This window comes from Lissotriton vulgaris, chromosome 3_1, assembly GCF_964263255.1.
Source record: "Lissotriton vulgaris chromosome 3_1, aLisVul1.2, whole genome shotgun sequence".
Lineage (NCBI taxonomy): Eukaryota > Metazoa > Chordata > Amphibia > Caudata > Salamandridae > Lissotriton > Lissotriton vulgaris.
In genome coordinates, this window is record NC_141689.1 from 1,614,222,062 (window position 1) to 1,614,236,285 (window position 14,224).

The 14,224-nt window shown below is 45.8% G+C and overlaps 1 protein-coding gene across 3 annotated transcripts in view; it reads right to left on the minus strand.

The window, feature by feature from the left end:
* Positions 1-12,029, minus strand: part of SCOC (short coiled-coil protein) — a 96,206-nt gene extending 84,177 nt beyond the window's left edge. The window contains exon 1 of one of the 3 annotated variants that reach the window (XM_086962097.1): positions 11,823-12,029. The gene's annotated coding sequence lies outside the window, so the exon portion shown is untranslated. Of the gene's footprint in view, positions 1-11,558 lie in introns of all 3 variants that reach the window. The other 2 variants (XM_086962099.1, XM_086962100.1) reach the window with 2 other exon arrangements.
* Positions 12,030-14,224: the final 2,195 nt, after the last annotated feature.

The window sequence follows — 14,224 nt, forward strand, 5'->3', positions numbered from 1 at the left end:
TAAAATTAATTTGTTTATAAAAGAAATGGAAGGGAAATCCATGTAACCCTTAAAAATTAAGATGGTTTTTGTTTTCTAATGAACAATGATGAAAAGCATCTCTTAAAATGAGTCTAATTAAACTACAATTACCATAATGCTTAGCAGCGCGGCTAGGAAATGATGTATACTAGCATGTGACAGCCATAAATACAAGAAAAAAAATGTAGGAAGTTGGTCGTGAGCAAGATGCAGGAGGCATCGAAACGCGTTGATCAGTGCTTACCCTTTCTTGGCTTTGAATAAATAAACGGATTGTGGATTAATTGCAGAAGGAGTGCGCCCGTTCTTCTTTTTAACCGAAGGAGCAGTGTGGCAATATATATATATATATATATATATATATATATATATATATTCACTGAAAAAAACCATAGGTTTCAGGCCCTATATAGTTAGGAATTAACATAAAAAACCACTGAAATTGCTCCTATATAGTTAGTTGAACTAACTATATATTTCGCGTATTCGCAATCCACTGCTGATGATGTCACATATTACATCATTCATGACATGGTCAGTGACATCACTGATGACATCTCAAATGACATCACTGATGACATCACTGATGACATCTAATTTGACATCAATGATCACACCACTGATGATATACTTCATGTGATAATACAATGCTCCTCCTTACACTCTAATATAACCTCTGTTACACCTAGTGTTAAATACAGAGTATCATTTTTGAAACCATTGACACACGAATACCAGTTACTACATACGCACTCACTGATTCCCACGTCTACACACACACATTCACTCATTCAGCCATACAATCACTCGTACATACAGTCACTCATTATTACAACACTATCATATGCACTCATACACCTATGCAGACACTCACACACTGCCACTCATCCAAGGAGTTACTCACACACCTAGTCAGTCCTGTAAAGAATCAATCACACTTTGATTTCTTCATCTATACAGTTAAACACAGAACAGCTTACATTTTCACAGATATACTAACACATACTTACTCACTTATACAATCAAATCCTTCATCCATACTCTTATACATCCACTCATTCTTCAATATGTAAAACATATTTAAACTTTACAAAAACACACAGACACTGGATGATGTCATCAGTGATGTCACTGACCATGTCATGAATGATGTAATATGTGACATCATCAGCAGTGGATTGCGAATGCGCAAAATATATAGTTAGTTCAACTAACTATATAGGAGCAATTTTAGTGGGTTTTTTATATGTTAATTCCTAACTATATAGGGCCTGAAACCTATGGTTTTTTCAGTGAATTTCAAAGGTTTTTTAAATGCCAATTCCTACCTGAATAAGGCCTGAAACCTATGTTTTTTTCAGTGAATTTGCAAGGTTTTGAAAATGCAAATTCTATTAGCGGATAACGTTTAAATATGTTAATATCCTTGTGGGACCACCTGAGCAGCCCTATGGATCCGATTTTTGGACCGGAGCAAGATTCTCTCTGATTGGGCCGTATTTCTTGCCTTCTGCCCCCCTGATTGTGCCGTATTTCTTGGCTTCTGCCCCCCTGATTATGCCGTATTTCCTACCTCATGCACCCTGATTGTGCCATATTTCTTGCCTTCTGCACCCTAATTGTGCTGTATTTTTTGCCTTCTGCTCCCTGATTGTGCCGTATTTGTTGCCTTCTGCCCACTAATTGTGCCGTTTTTTCTTGCCTTCTGCCCACTGATTGTGCCGTTTGTCGGGCCTTCTGTCCCCTGATTGTGCCGTTTTTTGTGCCCCTGCCCCCCTGATTGTATTATCTTTGCCAGTGTTGGTTCGCTGCTGGTATTGCCTTTGTCCGTGTTTTTTTTTTGCTGCCGTTATTGTCTTTGCCTTTTTTTTTCTGCCGTTATTGTCTTTGCCAGTGTTTGTTTGCTGCCGTTATTGTCTTTGCCAGTGCTTGTTCTCTGCTGGTATTATCTTTGCCAGAGCTGTGTGGGCTGTGAGAGCTGTGTGGGCTGTGAGAGCTGTGTGGGCTGTGAGAGCTGTGTGGGCTGTGAGAGCTGTGTGGGCTGTGAGAGCTGTGTGGGCTGTGAGAGCTGTGTGGGCTGTGAGAGCTGTGTGGGCTATGAGAGCTGTGTGGGCTATGAGAGCTGTGTGGGCTATGAGAGCTGTGTGGGCTATGAGAGCTGTGTGGGCTATGAGAGCTGTGTGGGCTATGAGAGCTGTGTGGGCTATGAGAGCTGTTTGGGTTGTGAGAGTGTGGGCTGTGAAGGCTGTGAGACCTGTGGGGCTGTGAGGGCTGTGTGGGCTGTGTGGGCTGTGTGGGCTGTGTGGGCTGTGAGAGCTGTGTGGGCTGTGAGAGCTGTGTGGGCTGTGAGAGCTGTGTGGGCTGTGAGAGCTGTGTGGGCTGTGAGAGCTGTGTGGGCTGTGAGAGCTGTGTGGGCTGTGAGGGCTGTGAGAGCTGTGTGGGCTGTGAGCTCTGCTTCTTTTGTGCCTCTGTCTACCTAGGCGGGCTGTGAGAGCTGTGTGGGCTGTGTGGGATGTGAGAGCTGTGTGGGCTGTGAGGTCTCTGTGGGCTGTGAGAGCTGTGAGAGCTGTTTGGGCTGTGAGAGTGTGAGCCATGTGGGCTGTGAGAGCTGTGTGGGCTGTGAGAGCTGTGTGGGCTGTGAGAACTGTATGGGCTGTATGGGCTGTGAGAACTGTATGGGCTGTGTTGGCTGTGAGGGCTGTGTGGGCTGTGTGGGCTGTGTGGGCTGTGAGAGCTGTGTGGGCTGTGAGAGCTGTGAGAGCTGTGTGGGCTGTGAGAGCTGTGTGGGCTGTGAGAGCTGTGTGGGCTGTGAGAGCTGTGTGGGCTGTGAGAGCTGTGTGGGCTGTGAGAGCTGTGAGAGCTGTGTGGGCTGTGAGCTGTGTGGGCTGTGAGAGCTGTGTGGGCTGTGAGAGCTGTGTGGGCTGTGTGGGCTGTGAGCTCTGCTTCTTTTGTGCCTCGGTCTACCTAGCACAAGATGGATGCCAACACTTCCTGGTTTGTAGTGTTGACAGCCAATGAGCATGCAACTTTCTCTGGAAGGCATGCTGATTGGCTGCTACTGTCTATCAACACTCCAAAACAGAAACAGTTGGCAGCCATCTTGTGCCTCAGTAGACTAAGGCACAGGAAAGCAGGAAAACAAATGTGTAGAACTCAAAAAGGGGGCAGGGTAGAAGCACCCTGACCCTCTAGGCCTGCTCAGGGGGTCCCACAAGGACCCCCAAGGCCCCTAAAAATTATTTTTTTTTTTTGAAAAATCGCGGGGTGCTCGCACTGTGCGCGCTTATAGATATATAATTGATTTCAACTTGAATTTTCTCAGCAACTACTGGAGGGATTTACACCATTTAAGCAAAAGCATGATCTGCGAATCAGACTCTACCATTTTGCCAAATGTCTTGTAATTCCGTTCAGCCGTTTGGGCTGTAGCCGTGTCTAAAGGTCCTATGGAAAATTGCATGGGGAAAACACGTTTTGGGACCCCCCCTTTTTCTCAGCCCCCGCTTCACGAATCCCCCCGAAACTTTCAGGGAAGGAGCGGAGCGTTACGCGCCATCTTCTTTGAGAAATTCACATAGATTGATCAACCGGCGCCAAAGTTATTCCCAATAGAATGTTGCGGATTTCCTATGGAAACTAGGTCCTAACTATATATACTTACTGGCGACCGCCAGTAGGAGATATATATATATATATATATATATATATATATATATATATATATATATATATATATATATATCCATCCCACTACTACCATACAATATTTGTATTGGGGAAGCAAGTTTTTTCTCAGTACATTCTGCCAAGATACAAATTTGAGGTTTTGGATGATAATTTAAGTAATGGTTTACCTAATGGGTTTTAATTGTGTCAGGTCCCATTCACAAAAGAGGCACAAATCTAATGAAATACCCAAATCATCATTGCTCCTGACTGTGGTCATCTGTGTTTGACAGACATGGCAAATAGGACAATGGTAACAGCCTCGACCTATAAAAACCTTGGATAATGCAGTTTGGGCCAAGGCCCAGGAATTCTTGGCAACACGCACAGTGTGTGCAGTGAGCACAGAGGAGGAATATTAGAATTTAACTTACGCATTGTGCACTTTTTGTTCATCATAGCCAAGGTCAATACACAATCGTCCCAAAAATAAATAAATAAATAAACCACACACCACTTCTTGATGCTACTGTTAACTTCACAAGTCTCTCATGGATCCAGCTTGCACATGCTGTACTGTGCAGTTGCAGCCACAAACAATGCCACATTTGAGGTAGCTCTTAATGGGTTATGATCCTCTGTAACACGTGCTTTAACATGTAAAGCTATTTTCGATACCCAACCTCTAATTAATTAAGAAGGGTAGATGGAGGGGGAGGAGCCAAGATGGCGACCGGGTCGGACGTGTAGTCCCTCGGCTCCGCCGATCAATTCTCTCACCGCGCCTATCCTGTCACCGATCCTGCGCTCAATCGGCACGATGCGGTAGCCGTAATGCCCCGTCGGCTAGTGGGGAAATCCTGAAGACCGCGCTCCTCTACAACCGGGAGAAATGCTCGATTGAAGTTCGAGGCCCGCGGCGGTCCTCAGACCGGGGCCTCGAGTGAATGTTGGCGCCGGCGGTGGAGTGAATAACATCGGACGTCGGCAGCTGTACTTCGCCGGCCGGACCACTTGAGGAAATCACGGTCGGTTCTGGGCCTCCCGCTTCATCGGACTGCAGGTAAAGGGTTGATTGTGCCCGGCGCCTGTGTCTGGAGCGACTTCCTAATTGCGGGAACCCTTATCGTTCGTGGCCGATTGTTTGCCCTACTGCTGCCCTGCTGCCAGCGAGAGGTCTCCTATCTATCTACCCCACCGACTTCAAGCGGAACGACTGGCTTGTGGGATGCCGTCAACTGCTGCTTCCTGGTGTCTGCTTGCCACTGTATCTGGGCATGGCCCTACTGCGTATTGCGAGCGGCCGGCCCCTGGTTTGGAGGGCTTCCATGTGCAGTGAGCAATGGCGCACAATCTTGAGGATTCGGGGCTGTCGAGTGGACACGGATGTGATGAACTGGGGGATGCGAGTGGATGTGAGCGTGGGTGCACCCAAGACTACGGTGCTCTACTGGCGGCCATTGTCTCCTTTCGTCAAGAAATGACTTTCTCCGTGCTCACCCTGATTGGAAAGGTTGACGGTATACTGCTTGCACCGGGGTGCTCAAACATAGCGGACCTGCCGGACCACAGTGCTGCGCTTCTCCCCGGGACCGACTACCACAAGATGGCGGCCTCGCATCACAGTGATTGCCTTGGGACTTCAGTATCAGGGGTGGCCTTTGCAATGAGCGACGCCAGCCTGGACCGTTGCGTGACCCGTGGCTTGTGATTAAGGCGTGAGTCTTCTCCCCGTGCCTCGCCCCTTGAAACCCGGAGCTCGCTCCAACAGGAGCTGGACATCGAGACTCTCCTCCCCCGCTCGGCCCCGAAGTCTCCTAGGGGGGTTGTGCACTCCTTTGCGGGACCGTTGGCCCTCAGTGTCCTTGCCCTGGTGGAGTGTGGGAATCGACGTGCCCCCTTTGGATTACTGCTCGCACCTTCCTGGGTTACCTTTGTTGGCAGGGAGGGGGGGGTGAAGACGGGACAGGGATGATCGTTCCTTATTGTTGCCTGATGGTTTCCCGGTTACAGACCGATTTGGGTATGGACCATGTTGGTATTTTGGGTTATCCTGTGTGCAGACTTTGCGCTTTTCAACATTGTATGCTTGCACTGCGGTTTTTTTCTGAACAATATATCCTGGGCTACTATGGAACTGCTTGACCTGTGGAAAGATGGCGCCGAGGGACTGGTAGCGGGCTCCTCCTCCACCTCTCTTTATATACGACTTTCCTTTTCCTCCCTTTCTTACTTATCTCTCTGTCTCTATATTTCGGGTACTCTTTTGTGGGCGACAGGCACACTGCTAGGGGGGGGGGGGGGGGGTAGGCCGTAGCCTCTGCATGCGTGTAGGGGGGGGGGGATTTTCTTTTGTCCGTTTTTGTTTCTATGGGCCTTATTTTTTCTTCTTCTTCCGACTTCTTTTCTTGTCTTATTTCTGTCTTGGGTTGTAGTTTGGTTTGTTGCGAGGTGGGCACTGACCGGAATAAGACTTACCGTGTGCTTAATTATCCTGATGTGTATTTCGTCATGCCGCTGCTCCGATTATAACTTTTCCTTTGTCTCTTGGGACTCGCCTGCTGATCGTTGCACATTCGTGTTGTAGTGGGATTGACTGGACTATGACTCTTCTTGTTTCTATTTTTTTATTATAAAAGTCCCGAAAAAAATTAAAAAATTAACCTTCATTCCTCCTGTCTCTCGGTAGTACGAGTGGGTCTAGTGAATCTCTGATCGATTGCTTATTTGTATTGACGTGCTACTGGGTCATCGTAAAGTTTGCAACAGTGCTTTAAATATTTCGCGGCCGGCCAGGTGGTTGTGGGCCCGTATTTGTTTGCTGAATCTGCACAATAAAGGTTTCAAAAAACTTTTTTTTAAAAAAGAAGGGTAGATGGTAGGAAATGGAGAGCCCTGGATGCTGACTCTCAGATAGGTCATTAAAGAAACTTCCACAACAGGTCTTTTCCAATCTCAGTTTTTTTAGATTTATTCAAATATTAGCATCATGAAAGAAAGCAAGTCAATAAAGTTAAGGAAATTAGCATAAAACTAAAATCATATTACAGGCAAAATACCACATGCCTGTAAACCTATATAAAGAAAGGACCACAAGGATTTAGCACTCTCTAAGCAAAAAGGAGAAAAAGATTAACAGGAAAGTCGAGATCTACCCCAACAAGCATGTCTTTCATAATGTTTTAAACAAAGAAAACACAAATTCATAACTTGTTTTTACGTACACGGTAACCACTAAATTACTTCCACAGAACCAATCACATTATTAACTTCAAAATAACACATACTTGAACATTAGTTTAATTGGCTGTTAAATACACGATTTATTGCATAAAAGAAAAGGTAAGTTTTTAGGTCTCAACTATTATATCCCGCAGGAATTAATAGGCGAGTGTATAGTAGTTGAAACAAACTTGTTAACGAAGCGGATTACGTGCAGTTCATGTGACCCAGTTGTGTGAGACGCGAGTCCACGTCAAGCCCATAAGCCTCGCAGCACCAGACTTCAATGGAATGCCTCCCAAGCTGCTCCCCCGCCCGTGACGCTTCACCAGCACGCGCTTGGCATCACTCGCACCCCATATGCTCGTTCCCTCCCACTCGTTCGCTACCCTGCTGCCCCGCCCCCCACCCCCATCCGCCTCACACACCACCATGCTCCTTCCCTCCCACTCGCTCGCTCCCCCGCCCCCCGCCTCCATCTAAGCGCCCGCCCCCATCAGACTTGTATTACAATGAGTTTCGCTCTGGGCAAGCTGCGGCAATTAGCTGATTCTGACAGGAGCCCCTCTCTCTTGTTCCCCAGTACATACATGCAGTATTTCTGCTGCTCCCACGCGGGATTTATAGAATAGCCCATAGCTAGGTGCTACCAGAATACTTTAGGAAGTGACAAAACCTGCTCCCCCACCCCCCCATCCGCCTCGCACACCACCATGCTCCTTCCCTCCCACTAGCTCGCTCTCCCGCTCCCCCCAGTCTGTGCCTCACATCATCGCATCAGGCCCCATTCAATGCAGTCAAGACGCGATAACATAACAGACATCTATGACTTATGGCTCGCTCGCTCCCCTGCTCCCCCCACCCGCCTCTCACACCACCATGCTCCTTCCCTCCCATTCATTCGCTCCCCCGCCCCCCACAGTCTGTGCCTCGCATCAGGCCCCATTCATTGCAGTCAAGACGTGATAACATAACATAGACATCTATGACTCATGGGATGTACTTCTCCGTTAACTTAGCTGTGATTTTCAATCCTTGATAGGGGGCAGCGATGAAAGGGTAGTGATACGCTTCAGGATGTAGAGTTCTTGGTCACATATCAAATGGTGCATCTTATTTGCTAATTTAGCCTGGTAAGTTAATGTGAGAATTCTTTAGTTCGTAGCCACAGATAACTGAAATATTTTTACTTTCCAACTGGGTCAGTTTAATCAAAGCTGCTCAACAACACGGACACGTTTATTTCAGTACAATGAAATTACTTAATAGTAATTATTCACGCAGACAACCGAACAACCTTTTGAAAATGACTTGCACCAAAACCAATATGAACTATTTCTTGAATATCCGTACATAAATAATTGACACTCCACTGACTTTGAAAGTCTTCGGTATTATACATTAAAACCACATAAACTGTAGGATATTCATATTTGCAAGGATGCCAAATACTAAAATCACCTGGTCATCAACAAAAGTTAAGACCGTGATTATCCTTATTAGGGGCTTGCTTATAAAACGTACATATAATTGTTTAAATGTTCTGTTACAGACGTGAGGAGCCTCCCAAGCTGCTCCCCCGCCATCCCACAAAGCAAGTCAAGAACATCAAAGCGACCGGCCGCTTCGAGTCCATTTGCCACCATCCACTTCACGCGCTCAGCAGGTCATAAACAGGACCATCTGCTCATGAATCGGGATGCTGGCATGGTTGCCCAGCCCCCTCCCAGCGCTGCCTTTCCTCTGCCGGCTTGTTTTACAGTGGCATTTTGCTTGCTAGGATATGTAGGTCAACAGTTTATAACGTGAAAATAGAACTTAAAATGCCAACATTCTGCGTTTTGTTGACTGTAAAGTTGAGGCAGCCCCAATCATTGCAGTAAAGACGTGATAACATAACAGACATCTAGGACTCATGGCTCACTCGCTCCACCGCCTCCCCCACCCCCATCCGCCTCGCACACCACCATGCTCCTTCCCTCCCACTCTCTCGCTCCCCCGCCCCTGCTCCCCGCAGTCTGTGCCTCCCATCATCGCATCAGGCCCCAATTATTGCAGTCAAGACGTGATAACATAACATAGACATCTATGACTCATGGGATGCACTTCTCTGTTAACTTAGCTGTGATTTCCAATACTTGACAGGGGGCAGCGATGAAAGGGTAGTGATACTTTTCAGGGTGTAGAGTTCTTTGTCACATATCAAATGGTGCATCTTATTTGCTAATTTAGCCTGGTAAGTTAATGTGACGATTCTTTAGTTCATAGCTACAGATAACTGAATTATTTTTACATTCCAACTGGGTCAGTTGTCTTTGACCCTGACCATCACTTTAAAAAACACTATCCCCTTGATCTAACTTGACAATTCAACACATTTAAAAACAATTGATATGTAACCAAATATGAGTAAATTATACTTTTATTCCAGCCACAGCATCGCTCAGCGCCACAGCATCACTCAGCGCACAGCATCACTCAGCGCCACAGCATCACTCAGCGCCACAGCATCACTCAGCGCCACAGCATCACTCAGCGCCACAGCATCACTCAGCGCCACAGCATCACTCAGCGCACAGCATCACTCAGCGCACAGCATCACTCAGCGCACAGCATCACTCAGCGCACAGCATCACTCAGCGCACAGCATCACTCAGCGCCACTGCAAGCCACAGCATCACTCAGCACCACTGAACGCCACAGCATTACTCAGCACCACTGAACGCCACAGCATCACTCAGCACCACCACTGAACGCCACAGCATCACTCAGCACCACTGAAAACCACAGCATCACTCAGCACCACTGAACGCCACAGCATCACTCAGCACCACCACTCAACGCCACAGCATCACTCAGCACCACCACTCAACGCCACAGCATCACTCAGCACCACCACTCAACGCCACAGCATCACTCAGCACCACCACTCAACGCCACAGCATCACTCAGCACCACCACTCAAAGCCACAGCATCACTCAGCACCACCACTGAACGCCACAGCATCACTCAGCACCACTGAACGCCACAGCATCACTCAGCACCCCTGAATGCCTCAGCACCACTGAATGCCACAGCATCACTCAGCACAACTGAATGCCACAGCATCACTCTGTGCAACCATTCAACAACAACTGGTTCTAATATGTTCTCTTAATGTTTCAAGCTTTATTACAAATGTCACAAAAAAAATGTTGATATTTCACTTCTGTTCTTGGATTTTCATCACAATAAAATACACTGAACGTAATCTTCCCAAAAGTTATTTACAAAAGTTTAAGCTAATGCCATTATAAATTACAATAACTTTTATTTAAGAATTATAAAAAAAATAAAAGCCATTGTTATTTGTAATATTAATACATCTAAGTCATGTAAATACAACACACATTGCATTACAAATGCAATAGGTGTCACGTTTGCGAAAGTTAAAACTATTGGCATTGTAAATGACAAAGCTATTAATTTCGCTATTTTCAAAACCAACACATAAATAAAAAATGTGTCATTTACAATATCAATAGCTCAAACCTTTCCTAATGAGAGACCTATTGCATTGCAAATGCTTGTTTTTAATGCAAGAACACGAGAAAACAAAGATCTGTTTCTGCACATTCATAACGGATATTAGCTCATAGCCTTGAAATGTTGCAACACAACTATAACCCGCCCTAAAGAAAGCTAAAGATAAGTTACGTCTGCATGACATCATGGTTTGCAGCTGAATTTCGATCATTTAAAAAAAAACAAATACAACACAAGAAGGTGCGCAGGTCGAGCACAACAAATAAATACACTTTTCTGAAATGTGACTATTGTACACACAGCCTAGTTATGCTAACTTAATTAAACCTACGCTAAGCACTATTTTATAATAAAAATATTGCCCTTTTACCCTAGTCAGACTGTCTAAATGTTAAAAACCCATTACACCTACTCTGCGGGGAAACATACTCCTGAAATCCACAAATATATGCTTAAAATGAGAAACATTAAAACACCCCCCTTCATCCCACAAGCTGACTGCAGGAAATCAGTAAAAAAACACAAAACAAAAAAACAAAAAAAAGACAAAAAAAAGACAGCTTGAAAAAGAAAGGCAGAACAGCAGGTACTCGCTATATCAGAATATATGTTTGCACACTCCTATTAAATGTACAGAATCTCTGCTGAGAAGCCCAGATGCTCTGTCTTTGGAATGAAAGACACTCATGTACTCGGTATCTTAGAGGACCTGTCCATTTAAACACTGTATAAAGGGTATACTGGCATGAAAGCTGGTTCTCAAAAACAAATGCATTAGCCCTTACAGTCTCCAGAAGTCAGACCACGGAAGCATCACTATAGCATTATATGACAATGCCTCTGCCTAGAGGAGGCACCAAGACCTTCCATCCGCCACTCCCTAAAACAGGAGCACAATCAAATGCTGGAAGTCTGACATCACCACCACACCCTTCCACAATCACAGGAGCCACGCCGCCTGCGGCACAACAATAAGAGTGAAGCATGCAGATCAACAATTGGGAAACACCCAAGGAGAAGTGCACTGGACTAAGGGAGACAGAAATATAGAGAACTATTTTATAAGGATGGAGAATGTGTAATGGCTGCCTTTTTTGTATACGGAATAGAGGCACAATTAAACCTGGGGGCTGGTGGGCCTCCTGCTGCGGGATGGCTGTATCGATCCTGCACTCTGCTTCACAAGCGGTGACACCACTAGAGCCCCTACAGTGCCAAACTGCAGACAGTGACCGCTAGCATGTAAGCAGGGTACTCGAGCCCCTGAACCCTGTATCCAAGAGGCGTGGTGGCGACAGCTTCGGTTCAGCCCTGACTCCACCACCGCCCAGACAACTGCAGTGCTCCTCCCAACCGAATAAGCGGCTGCGTCCACTAGCTAACTCACCCGGAGCAGAGGCTGCTTGTTGAAAGATGTAATGAATCAGAACCGCTAATGTTGGGCACCCAGCCCGGAAGGCGTCCGGCTCGGCTGCCTGGATAACGGGGTGCCGCCTCCTGCCCCGGGGCTCACAGCCAGCTGAACCCAGGCCGCAGCGCTGTCAGGTGTGACGTTCAAAACAAGCACAATGTCCCTTGAAAAAAAGCTACTAACAAGCGCCAGTGTTTATGAAAAAGACTGAAAACAGGCCAGGCCCCACACAACGGTGGTGAGAGGTTGAACAAACCGAAAGACCAACTTTATTTAAAACCACGTAATCTTTCTCTTTACTAGTAACGCTCGTATGTCTGAGGCAGCCTGCAGTGCTCAGACAGTGCTCTCTACCAGTCTGAGACTGACAGTCTGTGTGTGTAGTGTATTATGCAGTAGTCACCTCGGCGGCTGGGCTAACTTGTCATGGTATTGTGTGATGGGTGTCTCTACTCTCAAATGGCTGTAATTTCTGATATTTAGAAGTTTCCATAGTCTTCACTGCATGATTTTTGCTCGCGAGAAAGTGTCACTCATAGTTGTTAAAATGTCACTCATAATTTCACAAAAATTATGAAAATGTCACACATGGCAATCTGAAACCTTGGCAGCTATGTTTCTGGTAACTTTTTCAAATGAAATTAATAAACGTAAGTAATTGTGTATTGGTCCATTAAAGAGTACGGTCATACAGATCAATAGATTAATGCCCTAGCTAATATATACTCATAAATTGGATGGAAACGGTGGCTTTGGGTACAGACTACAATCCATAGACAAGTGTCCCATTGGCATGCTTGTTTATTTATGCATTCTAATTGCATTTTTTAGCGCTGCATTCCCCTGACAAGGCACTGAAATGCATTGGAAGACTGACAGTACATTACACATTGGAAGAGTGCTTTGTTTGAAGAATGTGGAATTGTGTTGCAGGGTGCCCCCAGGATCAGAGGGGGCACTGCGTGTTGCATCGCTTTACCCCCGAGCCCAATAATGCAGCCACATACTCAAGTCGGGTACGGCCAGGCAGTAAGACCATGTGCGTTCTACGCTCCTTTATTTTATAGCCATGCCTGGCCAGAGGACAACAAGTGCATATCCGGGAAAAGGGCTCACTCAGGAGGGTCCCGGGTGGCTCACTACATCCCTTTCCAACTTGGTCATAAATTGTCATTGATAAATTTGACATGCAAAGTCTCTGAGTTGCTGACTCGGTTGTGGATTTGACCATAGTGTAGCGCGGCGGGGCCACAAGGAGGTAGGCCGCAGCAGCGCTAAAAGCAAGACACGCCACCCTGTTAATTAGTCGTTGGCTGGAAGACCACGAGCGGTCTTCTGCCCGTTTATTTATCCCCTCGGGTCGAGACCACCCCGAGGGGTGTGTGGATGCATGTCCGTGGAAAACATTGTTTGGGAGAGCCCGAGTGGCTCTCTACATCCCTCCTATCTTTTAGTGACTTGCAACCACGTCCTTCACACTCACGGAGAGGTGTACATTAAGGGCCCGATTCACAGAACTAACTTAAGACAAAATACTAAACTTACTACCATTTTGTTATTCACAGAAGGCACTTAGTCATCTTGGTATTCACAGAAGGCACTTACTCCTTTCGGTAGTCACAGAAGTTATGAGTCCTAACTTTAGGCCTCCTAAATGCCTTCTGTGAATACCAAAAGTCTTAAAGTTAGGATTTTTCTCAGTTTAGGAGTAGTAAAGTTAGGACTCCTAACTTTAGGACTCCTAAATGCCTTCTGTGAATACCGAAAGTCTTAAAGTTAGGATTTTTCTCAATTTAGGAGTAGTAAAGTTAGGACTCTCATCAAATATTCTAAACTTTCACTGTGTGTCAACTTCCCCAGCACCTCCGAAAAAGTGTTGTAGATTTCCCCACCACAACATAATTTTGTTAAAAGTTTACATTTTTCAGGACAATTGCCATATTACATTTCTGTAAAAACAGCAGCTGCAACCAGTTCAGAGAATGGAATTTCCCATACATTATCAATAACACAGCATCTATCTTCAGTTCAATATTGCACTATCTTTCATTATTCTATTACATCACCTCCCAGTACAATTCCTATTCTATGTTATGAGGCCTGGCAATCTCTTTGGAAGCTCAAGGGTGAAAATTAAAACAATTGAAGAAATCTCACAAACTCAGGAAGTACAGGAGAGCTACACAGATTTTACCGGCTCATAGCGCAATTTACTCACTTTGATACAGAGGGGCATATTCGCAAGGGCGATATCGCCGCTTTAGCTCGAATTTTTCCCGCGAAATCGGCGATATTTCTATCGCCCTATTAGCAAGCTGTCTCTAACACCAGTTAGTGACAGCTTGTAGGCGATAGCTACAGGTTTGGGGCCCGCTTTG